The sequence below is a fragment of the Jatropha curcas genome, chromosome 6, assembly GCF_041381405.1.
Source record: "Jatropha curcas cultivar XTBG-Jc1 chromosome 6, XTBG_Jcur_1.0, whole genome shotgun sequence".
Lineage (NCBI taxonomy): Eukaryota > Viridiplantae > Streptophyta > Magnoliopsida > Malpighiales > Euphorbiaceae > Jatropha > Jatropha curcas.
The window spans coordinates 23,435,439-23,448,081 of NC_143156.1; the positions used below are offsets into that span (position 1 = coordinate 23,435,439).

Genomic DNA, 12,643 nt, shown 5'->3' on the forward strand with positions numbered 1-12,643 from the left:
TAACTCATGTGGGCCTAAACTTATTATTTTTTAAAGGCAATTTTGACCAATTTTGAAATTGGGGTGCAATTAAATCAAAAGTTTAAAATTAGAGTGTCTAGAGAGTTAAATTCATCTTGAGATGCAATTATTACAAGTTGCAAAGTTTGTGATATCGGTAATGGTTTAACTCTTATCAATTTATAGTGAGTGAATATAGGAAGGAAGATGTTGCATGATGAGTGATCCACTCGTCCATCAATAGAAGGAAGGGAGGGATTTGTCTGTTGGCTTGTATATATTTGAGGCTAAATTTGGATTGAGAGCGAGACGCCAAAATTAGAGCATTTAGTTTGATCGCCATGCGAGGATGTTGTCTAGTGTGATCAAATTTAATTTGAATTGAACTGTTTTAATTTAATTTAAGTTCAAGAGTCACTTAATTTTATTCTAAGTTTGTTGATATTTTTGGATATAATTAACTTGTTAGGTGAATACAACCTTACTTTTTTTCTACAATATGGATGGATTTTTTTTTTTTTTTTTTTTTGACAATTTTTTAGGTTTTTGAACTGAATTATTCAAGTTGAGATAAAATGCAAATGAAATGTATAGAAGATGAGAGATATTTAATGGTTTTAGGCTTAATACTTCGTTCTCAAAGAAAATGTTTCCATTTCATTGCTTTCTTTGTGATTCCTTATAAAGGAAATACTTTCGTTCTTATGCTGGGGCAAACAGATTACATGTATATTGATATTTGTAAAAACAATAAATATTTCATAGGTTTTTCATCATTATAGTAAAAGAGAGAGCGCTCAAAATTTGAATTTTAAATTTAAGTACACTTTCTTTTTCATTAAACAATTCACTTAAAATTAATAAGATTAATATGATCATTTCAACTATACCATCACAAATTATGCCAGATATAAGTTGCAATAAAATCATTTATTGTTAATTTAATTGCAAAAATCCAGCCGTTGAATGAGGACAAGTAATTTGTCAAAATCTAAAGATTTTCCAAACAAATATAATCCATAAGATGTACAATATTCCAAGTTGAAAATGATTTTAACAAGCAGGTGAATAAAATGATTGCATTTTATCTGTTGTTCAAGACAAAACTGACACATTGAACAGATTGACCTTGCTCTTAATCTGTACTAATTGCAGTGGCATCTACAAGGAAGCCACAATCTTACATTCAATGCTTAAATCATTTCTAGTCTTAAAAGATTCAAATTAAAAAAAAAAAAAAAAAAAAAAAAAAGAACTTGGAAGCTTTGGGCTAAATAACTTCACTTGTCAAGCATTCTTAAAGAACGTTATTTCTGCTTAATTGCTTTGAAAGTTTCAAATTATCCTTCCCACTTATTATACAGAATAATAACTCACTGTGTAACACCCCTTCCCGGTCCACCCGTAAACCCGAATGAACCGAGTCGAGATGCTACAAACTGGTTGACTGTATGGTCTGACATGCTGAAAACATACTGTATATTGAATATAATAACATGCTGGTACTGTTTCCAAAAATAATGTAATTTATATTTACAAAACATGATACAAGTTTACAAAATGAAATGGGCCCAACTGTGTGCCCTGTACATGCCATAAAAAGAAAAACAAAATGAGTTTCTACCCTGAAGACCGAGTCTTCTACAGATGAACTACAGCAGTTGTACGCGGACTCTCTATGGACCAGTCTCAAAACCTGCGAGTTAAACAGGTAACTCGCTGAGCAAATAATGCTCAGTGGATATCTCAACAAATAAAGAAACAATTAAACGCATACATATATAGAAGGAACCATGGAAACATATATGGCACATATAAGCTCACACATTATGATACTTTCATGATATCTTGATTATCTTTCTTACTGTTTATTTTACTGTCTGATTCATGCAATAGCAAGTTAAAATATATGTATGGCTCCATAAGGTTATAGTGAAACCGAAGTGATAAGATAAACTGTATGAAACTGGATGAAACTGTATGCTATAGGCCCCGAACCGGATTCGCCTATGCCAATATTGTCCGTTTTGGTGCCCCTAACCGGATTCGCACCGCACGGTTTAATCATATCCACTCAACGGCCTGTAGCCGGAGTTCCAAACTGTATGGGGCGCAGATCTGCTATTCTATGTCGCGACATAGCCTTATCTACATGGTTTCTACCTAACCTCAATGGAGCTTAAGATTAGCATGTCAACAATGTAACACAATAGCACATAAATGGTTTCACAACGTCATAGTTCATCATATTGATTTGATTTCGCACCATATAAATGCTTACATGTTGTTTTAATCCATGTTCTTATATTATATTTTTGTTTTACAATGATTGGATGCATGCATGTTGAGCAAAGGAATGTAATTGTATAGAAAAAGAAGTCCAAAATGCATGAAAACACAAGTCGCGAGCGCGCAGGGAAAAGTCGCGAGCGCGACTTGCTTTCCAGACCGCGCGGGCGCGCGACGTGTTTCCAGATTGTGCAGTCTGTGTTCTTTTGGCCATAACTCTCAATATACAACTTCAAATTGAATGATTCAAAAGCCCATGTAAAGCTAACACAGAAAGGAACAAATAACTCTTCTATGACAATTCCTAATTCCATCATTATATGGGTTCAAAATCAAGATGAAGTTGCTGGTAACATTTCCAGCAAACTCTGTTTCCGCTTCATATATTCATCCCCTGTTTTCACATCATTTCCAGTACTTCCACCCAACAACAAGCAACATATCATCTCATGAGCAACACTCCACACAATTTTTCATGTAAAGAACATGGGAAATAACAAGAGATATCAAACCTGTCTTGCCACAAAGCTGGGGCTCTGTTTTAACTTCTCTTTTCTGCAACTTTGGAACTTTCTTCTCCTATACACAAGAATTCTCATAACTCATCTCCAATATAACTCAATTAAAGAGTGAATAACATATAACTTCAAGGAATTCTACTTACTTGGAGTGGACTTACTGCGTAACTTGCATGAAAAGTGCAAGGAAATGGAAGGGAAACTTAAGAAGAAAATGAAAAACGTGAAAATAGGAAAGTGAAAATGATAGGAACGGGTAGACTCTAGAAGAAGTGATTTGGCTGTGTAAACTCTCTAATTGGTACCTCAAGTATACAAAGGCTACAACTTACTACCCAAGCTATATGTTTGGAGGCAAACAAGTCCTAAACTTTCCATGCAAATAAGTCCACTTATCATCCATTCTACCCCAACCAGGTTTGGTTCAACCCGACTTAACTCAAGAGGATGTTACAGTTCTCCCCTTCTAAATAAAAACTTCGTCCCGAAGTTTACCTGTTGTAAACAAATGCGGATATTGTTGTCGCATGGTTTCTTCTGATTCCCAAGTTGCTTCTTCTGTCTTATGATTCCTCCAAAGAACTTTCACCAATGCTATTTTCTTGTTCCGCAATTCTTTAGTTTCTCTGGCTAGGATCTGAACTGGTTCTTCTTCATAAGTGAGATCCGGCTGAATATCAATCTCTTCCGCTGATAACACATGTGAGGGGTCTGATCTGTATCTTCTCAACATGGATACATGAAATACATTATGGATTCGATCTAAGGTTGGAGGTAATGTTAGGCGATAGGCTAATGGTCCTACGCGTTCAACAATCTCGTATGGACCAATAAACCTAGGACTTAGCTTACCCTTTTGTCCAAACCTTAAGATCTTCTTCCATGGTGAAACCTTCAAAAATACTTTGTCCCCAACCGAATACTCAATGTCTTTTCTCTTTAAATCCGCATAGGATTTCTGTCGATCACTTGCTTCCTTCAGCCGTCTTCTGATGATTTCTACTTTCTCTTCTGTGTCTCTCACCAAATCTGGACCCAAAATCTTCTTCTCACTAGGTTCTGTCCAACATACAGGTGTTCTGCATCTTCTACCATACAATGCTTCATAGGGTGCCATCTTGATGCTCGCTTGATAGCTGTTGTTGTAGGCAAACTCCATGAGAGATACATATTTGTCCCAACTGCCTTCAAATTCTATAACACATGATCTCATCATGTCTTCCAAGATTTGAATCACTCTCTCTGATTGCCCATCTGTCTGCGGATGAAATGCAGTGCTGAAATGCAGTTTCGTTCCTAATGCCTCTTGAAGTTTACCCCAGAACTTTGATGTAAACCTTGGATCACGATCCGATATAATGGATGATGGAACTCCATGTAGTCGAACTATCTCACTAACATAAATTTCTGCTAACTTGTCGAGAGAATAGTCCGTCTTGACTGGTAGAAAGTGGGCTGACTTGGTTAATCTGTCCACAATCACCCATACTGCATCATGCTTCCGCTGTGTCTGAGGTAAGCCAGTAACAAAGTCCATCGTGATCTGATCCCATTTCCATGTTGGCACTATTATGGGATGAAGTAACCCGGATGGCAGTTGATGTTCTGCTTTTACTTGTTGACATGTTAAACATCTTGTTACAACATCTCCGATGTCTCTTTTCATGCCTGACCACCAGTAGCCTTTCTTCAAATCTTGATACATCTTGGTGCTACCTGGATGCATTGTATATGGACTGTTATGAGCTTCATGCAGAATCTTTTGTCTGACCTCCCCTGTCGGTGGTACAACAATTCGATCTGCATAAAACAAAACTCCATTGCTATCCAATCTAAATTTCCCACCATGATCTGCCTGGACTTGTTTAACCCATAGTGCTATTTGTGCATCTTTCTTTTGTGCTTCTGCAACTTCCTGAAGCCAAGATGGTTGTACTTGCATCTGTGCGAGAATAGCTCCTTGCTGTTGTAACTCCATACTAATTCTCATTAAGCTCAAAGCATACAAGGATTTCCGGCTAAGGGCATCCGCTACCACATTAGCCTTGCCCGGATGATAATTAATGACATAATCATAATTAGCCAGAATCTGCATCCACTTCCGTTGTCTTGAATTCAAGTCCTTCTGTGTTGGTAAGTACTTTAAACTCTGATGATCTGTGTAAATGTAACACTTTTCACCATACAGATAATGCCGCCATACTTTGAATGCTAGAACAATGGCTGCTAGTTCTAAATCATGGGTTGGATAATTCAATTCATGTGGCTTCAATTGTCTGGATACATAGGCCACCACTTTCCTATCTTGCATGAGTACACATCCTAACCCAGTATGAGAGGCATCACTGTAAATCTCAAAGTCTTTACCTGACACTGGCTGAGTTAACACTGGTGCTTCAGTCAGCGTTCTCTTCAAAGTGTCAAAACTCTGCTGACATCTATTATCCCATTGAAATACAACCTCTTTTTTCAATAGTCTTGTTAAAGGTGATGCAATGATGGAGAATCCCTTTACAAACCTTCTGTAATAACCGGCTAAACCCAGAAAACTTCGAACTTCTGTGACATTTCTGGGTGGTCTCCAATCAATAATAGCTTCAATCTTCTTAGGATCCACTCTGATACCCTCCGATGACACCACATGTCCTAAGAAAGAAACTTCTTCTAGCCAAAACTCACACTTACTGAGCTTAGCATACAACTGTTTATCTCTCAATGTCTGAAGTACAATCCGTAAATGCTTATCATGTTCTGCCCTGTCTCTGGAGTAGACCAAAATGTCATCTATAAACACCACCACAAACTGATCCAGGTATGAATGAAATACGCGGTTCATGAGATCCATGAAAACCGCTGGTGCATTTGTGAGACCGAATGGCATTACTAAAAATTCGAAGTGACCATATCGGGTCCTGAATGCAGTCTTGGAGATATCTTCTTCCTTTATCCGCAACTGGTGGTATCCTGATCTGAGGTCGATTTTAGAAAATATACCTGCACCTTTTAACTGATCAAACAAATCATCGATTCGAGGCAATGGATACTTATTCTTAATTGTCAGTTTATTCAGCTGTCTGTAATCAATGCACAATCTGAATGATCCATCTTTCTTCTTAACAAATAATACCGGTGCTCCCCAAGGTGATACACTGGGTCTGATAAAGCCTTTGTCTAATAACTCCTGCAGCTGAATCTTTAACTCTTTTAACTCTGCTGGTGCCATTCTGTAAGGTGCAATAGATACTGGTGCTGCTCCAGGATAGACATCTATGGTAAACTCCACTTCCCTCCTTGGTGGTAACCCTGGTAACTCATCTGGAAACACATCTGGATAATCACATACTGTTGGTATGTCTTCCACTTTCGACTTTTCTTTCTCTGCGTGTAATGCACATACCAAGTAGGCTTCACAACCTTTCTGAATTAATCTCTTTGCTGCCATGGCTGATATCATATTACTCAAAAAAATCTCGCCGCTTCCCAACTACTATAATCTCTTCCCCTGCTGGTGTATATAATGTCACCCTTTTCTTTGCACAATCAACTAGAGCATTATGTCTAGATAGCCAATCCATGCCCAGAATAACATCAAATTCTCTAAATGGCAACTCCATAAGATCTCCTGGAAATTCCTTTCCATGAATAACAATTGGACAGTCTTTGATCACTGTATGAGTTGTTACTACATCTCCTAATGGATTGGTAACCAACATACCCTGACCCACATGTGCAACCGCTAACCCTTTAACCCAGGGTGTAGGCACACTAATGTATGAATGAGATGAGCCAGGATCAATCAAAGCATAAACTACATGCTCAAATAAAGAAAACTCACCAACTATAACATCTGGAGCTTCCTCCTCTTCTCTGGCTCGCATAGCATAAACCCTGGCTGGACCCCTAGTCTCAGGCCTGTCCACAGTCTCTGACTGCTGTCTCTGCACTCCAGAGGGCTCACCTCTACCTCTACCTGCTATGAACTGGGTAGGAACTCTTGCCTTCTTCGGACAGTCTTTCTTCTGATGGTCTGATGCTCCGCATGTCCAACATTTACCGGTCACCAACCAACAATCTCCACCATGTCGTCTACCACAATGCTCACAAGGTGGATACGGATAACCGGCTGACTCTGCACCTCTACCGGTGCCTCTACCAGTTCCTCTGCCTGAACCTCGAATACCACCGGCAGAACTAGCCACAACTGATGCTGCTGGTGCATGAACACCCCTAGCTATGCCTTGGCTAAAAGAAGGTCTAGAACCAGCTGAACTACTAGCACCTCTGAATCTCTTGCTTTCCGGCTGATAGGTACTCGGTGTACTCGGAGTCTGATCTCTTCTTTGCTGAGACCGCTGGCGTCTAGTACGCTGATTAGCCTGAATTCGCTCTATCTCCTGAGCTGCCTCCACCAAGGCTGAGAATTCTCTGAATCTGGAAGCTACCACTCCCATCTGAATCTCATCATTCAAGCCTTCTTGAAACTTCTTACACCTTTCGGCCTCTGTAGACACTATCTGCTTACCATACCTGCTAAGTCTAGTGAATTCTCTTTCATATTCGGCTACGGACATTCTGTTCTATCGCAGGTATAAGAATTCCTTTCTTCTCGCATCTAGGTAAGCCTCTGTAATGAATTTCTTTTTGAATTCATCCAAGAAGAATTGCCAAGTACGCTGATCTGCTGTTACTCTCTGTTGCACAGTGGTCCACCATGTATATGCCTCCTCTATCAGCAATGAAGTGGCACAAATCAACTTGTCTTCGGCTGTACACTGCAATTGTTCTAGGACTCTCGATGTCCCATCTAGCCAATACTCAGCAAGCTCTGGGCTATCATCTTTACTAGCTTTAAATTCCTTTGCACCATATTTTCTAAGCTTCTCCAGTGGGGGCTTTCTCTCTCTTTCTACTATTACGGGTGCTTGAGGCATCACTCCTGCAATCTGTCGAAAAGTGTCTGCAAGTTGCTTTAACAGCACCTCTTGACCTAGTGCTCTTGAAGCCTCACCCTCCACTGTTCTAGCTTGACCTGGTGCTGCTGGAGCCTCACCCTCCACTGCTCTGGAGGCGTGTGACTCACTTTCACCTTCCTGAGACATCCTCCTAAAATAATAACAACTGCTTAGTTCATCAGGGTAGTCATGGCATGTACATATACTGACTTATGCATTCAAGCCCGGGGAAATTAAACCGAGGGCTCTGATACCAAAATTTGTAACACCCCTTCCCGGTCCACCCGTAAACCCGAATGAACCGAGTCGAGATGCTACAAACTGGTTGACTGTATGGTCTGACATGCTGAAAACATACTGTATATTGAATATAATAACATGCTGGTACTGTTTCCAAAAATAATGTAATTTATATTTACAAAACATGATACAAGTTTACAAAATGAAATGGGCCCAACTGTGTGCCCTGTACATGCCATAAAAAGAAAAACAAAATGAGTTTCTACCCTGAAGACCGAGTCTTCTACAGATGAACTGCAGCAGTTGTACGCGGACTCTCTATGGACCAGTCTCAAAACCTGCGAGTTAAACAGGTAACTCGCTGAGCAAATAATGCTCAGTGGATATCTCAACAAATAAAGAAACAATTAAACGCATACATATATAGAAGGAACCATGGAAACATATATGGCACATATAAGCTCACACATTATGATACTTTCATGATATCTTGATTATCTTTCTTACTGTTTATTTTACTGTCTGATTCATGCAATAGCAAGTTAAAATATCTGTATGGCTCCATAAGGTTATAGTGAAACCGAAGTGATAAGATAAACTGTATGAAACTGGATGAAACTGTATGCTATAGGCCCCGAACCGGATTCGCCTATGCCAATATTGTCCGTTTTGGTGCCCCTAACCGGATTCGCACCGCACGGTTTAATCATATCCACTCAACGGCCTGTAGCCGGAGTTCCAAACTGTATGGGGCGCAGATCTGCTATTCTATGTCGCGACATAGCCTTATCTACATGGTTTCTACCTAACCTCAATGGAGCTTAAGATTAGCATGTCAACAATGTAACACAATAGCACATAAATGGTTTCACAACGTCATAGTTCATCATATTGATTTGATTTCGCACCATATAAATGCTTACATGTTGTTTTAATCCATGTTCTTATATTATATTTTTGTTTTACAATGATTGGATGCATGCATGTTGAGCAAAGGAATGTAATTGTATAGAAAAAGAAGTCCAAAATGCATGAAAACACAAGTCGCGAGCGCGCAGGGAAAAGTCGCGAGCGCGACTTGCTTTCCAGACCGCGCGGGCGCGCGACGTGTTTCCAGATTGTGCAGTCTGTGTTCTTTTGGCCATAACTCTCAATATACAACTTCAAATTGAATGATTCAAAAGCCCATGTAAAGCTAACACAGAAAGGAACAAATAACTCTTCTATGACAATTCCTAATTCCATCATTATATGGGTTCAAAATCAAGATGAAGTTGCTGGTAACATTTCCAGCAAACTCTGTTTCCGCTTCATATATTCATCCCCTGTTTTCACATCATTTCCAGTACTTCCACCCAACAACAAGCAACATATCATCTCATGAGCAACACTCCACACAATTTTTCATGTAAAGAACATGGGAAATAACAAGAGATATCAAACCTGTCTTGCCACAAAGCTGGGGCTCTGTTTTAACTTCTCTTTTCTGCAACTTTGGAACTTTCTTCTCCTATACACAAGAATTCTCATAACTCATCTCCAATATAACTCAATTAAAGAGTGAATAACATATAACTTCAAGGAATTCTACTTACTTGGAGTGGACTTACTGCGTAACTTGCATGAAAAGTGCAAGGAAATGGAAGGGAAACTTAAGAAGAAAATGAAAAACGTGAAAATAGGAAAGTGAAAATGATAGGAACGGGTAGACTCTAGAAGAAGTGATTTGGCTGTGTAAACTCTCTAATTGGTACCTCAAGTATACAAAGGCTACAACTTACTACCCAAGCTATATGTTTGGAGGCAAACAAATCCTAAACTTTCCATGCAAATAAGTCCACTTATCATCCATTCTACCCCAACCAGGTTTGGTTCAACCCGACTCAACTCAAGAGGATGTTACACACTGGAAAATTAAGTTTTGCAAAATTCAATTTAAAATGCCTTAATTGAAAATAAAGGAAATAAATGGACCTGTAAAATGCGTTAATTGAAGACTCAAAACCAAAGAATTGATAATTTTTTTCAGTCCCTCTATAATATATATAAAAGTACAAATGAAGGGGAACCCTGGGTTCCTAAAATGCTCCTACTAAATTTATAATTGACAAAAATATCATTACTAATCCTATTCTAATTATGATATCAATTTATTATTTTTATTATATTAATATTATAAATTTAATCTCATTCTAATTAGGAATTTGTTTTATCATACCACCATATATATGTTTAGTTTTAATTGCTTTTGGATATCAAAAATTTTATTGCTTTTGACCATCAAGAATTGTTAAATCAAGCTTTTGCTAATTTGAAATTATTAAATTTGCAATCATGTCTTCTACTTGCAATAAGTATAACCTTAACTCTCTCTCTCTCTCTCTCTCTCTCTCTCTCTCTCTCTCCATTTATAAATTAATAGAATAGTTTTTATTTATAGTTCTTATAATTTAGATTTATAGATTTATAGATTAATGACAATGTGATCGTGAATAAGACTGTAATTATTTTGTTATCGTGAATAAGACTGTAATTATTTAGTAATCGTGAATAATTAAAAGCTTACAAACTTTTCCTCCTGAATAGCGTTATCATGAAATATCTTAAAGAGTGTACCCTCTAATTAGGAAAATTTTAATTTTATTTATCGATTAAAATGATATAATAATTTTAATTAGATTGATTATATTAGTTTTCTTAATCATATTATTTTCATTAATTAACAAATCTTGTTTCATTATTTTTCGTTGCTAAGAGTTGACAAAGGGATCTACAAACGTGTTAGAAACGGTTTTCCGTTTCTAAAATTATAACACCAATACCTTTCATTGCTGAGATTCTTCAAAAGGGTTAGCAACCGTATTTTTATCGTTGCTAAAGTTGTAACCAAGATTCAAAGCTATTTTCGCTGCATATCTCTTCTCCGTCACATGCTTGCACTTCCTTTTCTCTTTTCTTCCTCCCTTTTATTTTATATTTAATTAATAAAGTTTAAATTTTTATTTAGATTGTAAAATTAATTTTTATTAAGATAATATTTTTTTTATTTGAAGTATTTGAGTGAAAGTAAAATAGCCATAAAAATTTCAATATTCAAATTATAATATAATAAATCATATTATTTTACTTGTATAGAAATTTTAAATTATATAATATATATAAGTGCAAATGAGGGGAGAACATTGAGTTCCTAAAATGTTCCTGCAGACTTTTAATTTTATTGGTTGATTGAATAATAATTTATTCTTATTCTAATTAGAAAACCCTTAATTCTATTTGTATTTTATTAATTGATTAATTAAAAATATCTTTAAAAATAATTTAGTCTTATTCTAATTAGGAAACTTTTAGAATTCCTATACATATAAAAATACTATGATTTAATATCTTATAATTTAAATATATTATAGTATAAAATATTATTAATATTATAAATTTAATCTCATTCTAATTAGAAATTTGACTTTAATCCTACTCTAATTATGATATCAGTTTATTATTTTATTATATTAAAATTGTAAATTTAATCCCACTCTAATTAGAAATTTATCATTTATTACTATTCTAATTAGGATTTTGTCCTATCATACCACTATATATACGTTTGGTTTTAATTGCTTTTGAGTTTTGAATATCAAGAACGAATTTGTTACTCTTGACTATCAAAAATTATTATATCAAGCTTTGCTAATTTGAAATTATTGAGTTTGCAATCATGTCTTCTTCTTGCAGTAAGTATAATCTTAACTTTCTTTATTTATAAATTAATAGAATAATTTATATTTATAAATATGTTCTAGCAACTATAGAAAGTTTAATCTAATTCTAAATTGGGAATTATTAAATATTTTAATTTTATTGGTTGAAAAATAAAGCTAATTTAATTATTAAGGATTTTAAATTTCCTATTTAAATAAATTCTGTTGAATAAAATAAAATAAAATAATATATATATATATATATATTAAATATGGTATATGTGGTAAGAATATAAAACTTTAAGGATTTTAATTTTATTGGTTGAAAAATAAAGGTAATTTAATTATTAAAGATACAAATTTTCTATTTAAATATAAATTCTATTGGATAAAATAATAAATCATATTATATATTATATAAGATATATATGTTAAGAATATAAAACTTTAAGAATTTTAATTGTATTGGTTGAAAAAATAAAGATAATTTACTTTCAAATAAATAAATTCATTAGTACAAAAAAGTAGGGAATAACATCATTAACTTTTGTGAATATAGTTTGTATTAGTTAATTGAAATTTATATTCTCTTGACAATTAATACATACAAAATGTTATTTAATATTAAATAATATTTTTTTTATACATGGGAAGCCCAATGAGCCGAAATAATATTGTAGGCTGTACAGCAGGAAACAGCCCTCCCCTTGAAATAACATTCACCAAATTGGTGATAACTTTTATCGGTTGAGAGGACTCGAACTCGAAACCTCTCACTTCCTACATCTTACATCTTTACGAAAGGTAGGAAGACCAATCAGACCACAACTGATTGGCTAATATTAAATAATGTTTAAAGTAATACAAAATGTAATAAACTAATTAAATATATAAGATTTCTAATAATAATAAATTAATTAAATAACCTATATATATATATATATCA

General features: G+C 35.4%; 1 long non-coding RNA gene across 1 annotated transcript; it reads right to left on the bottom strand.

Annotated features, from left to right (window-relative positions):
• Positions 1–8,147: 8,147 nt before the first annotated feature.
• Positions 8,148–9,521, bottom strand: LOC149495749 (uncharacterized). Its single transcript, XR_016321474.1, has 2 exons — positions 9,443–9,521; positions 8,148–8,337 (listed from the first exon to the last, which is right to left on the bottom strand). It is a non-coding gene; the product is annotated as an uncharacterized LOC149495749 (long non-coding RNA).
• Between the last annotated feature and the right edge of the window lie 3,122 nt (positions 9,522–12,643).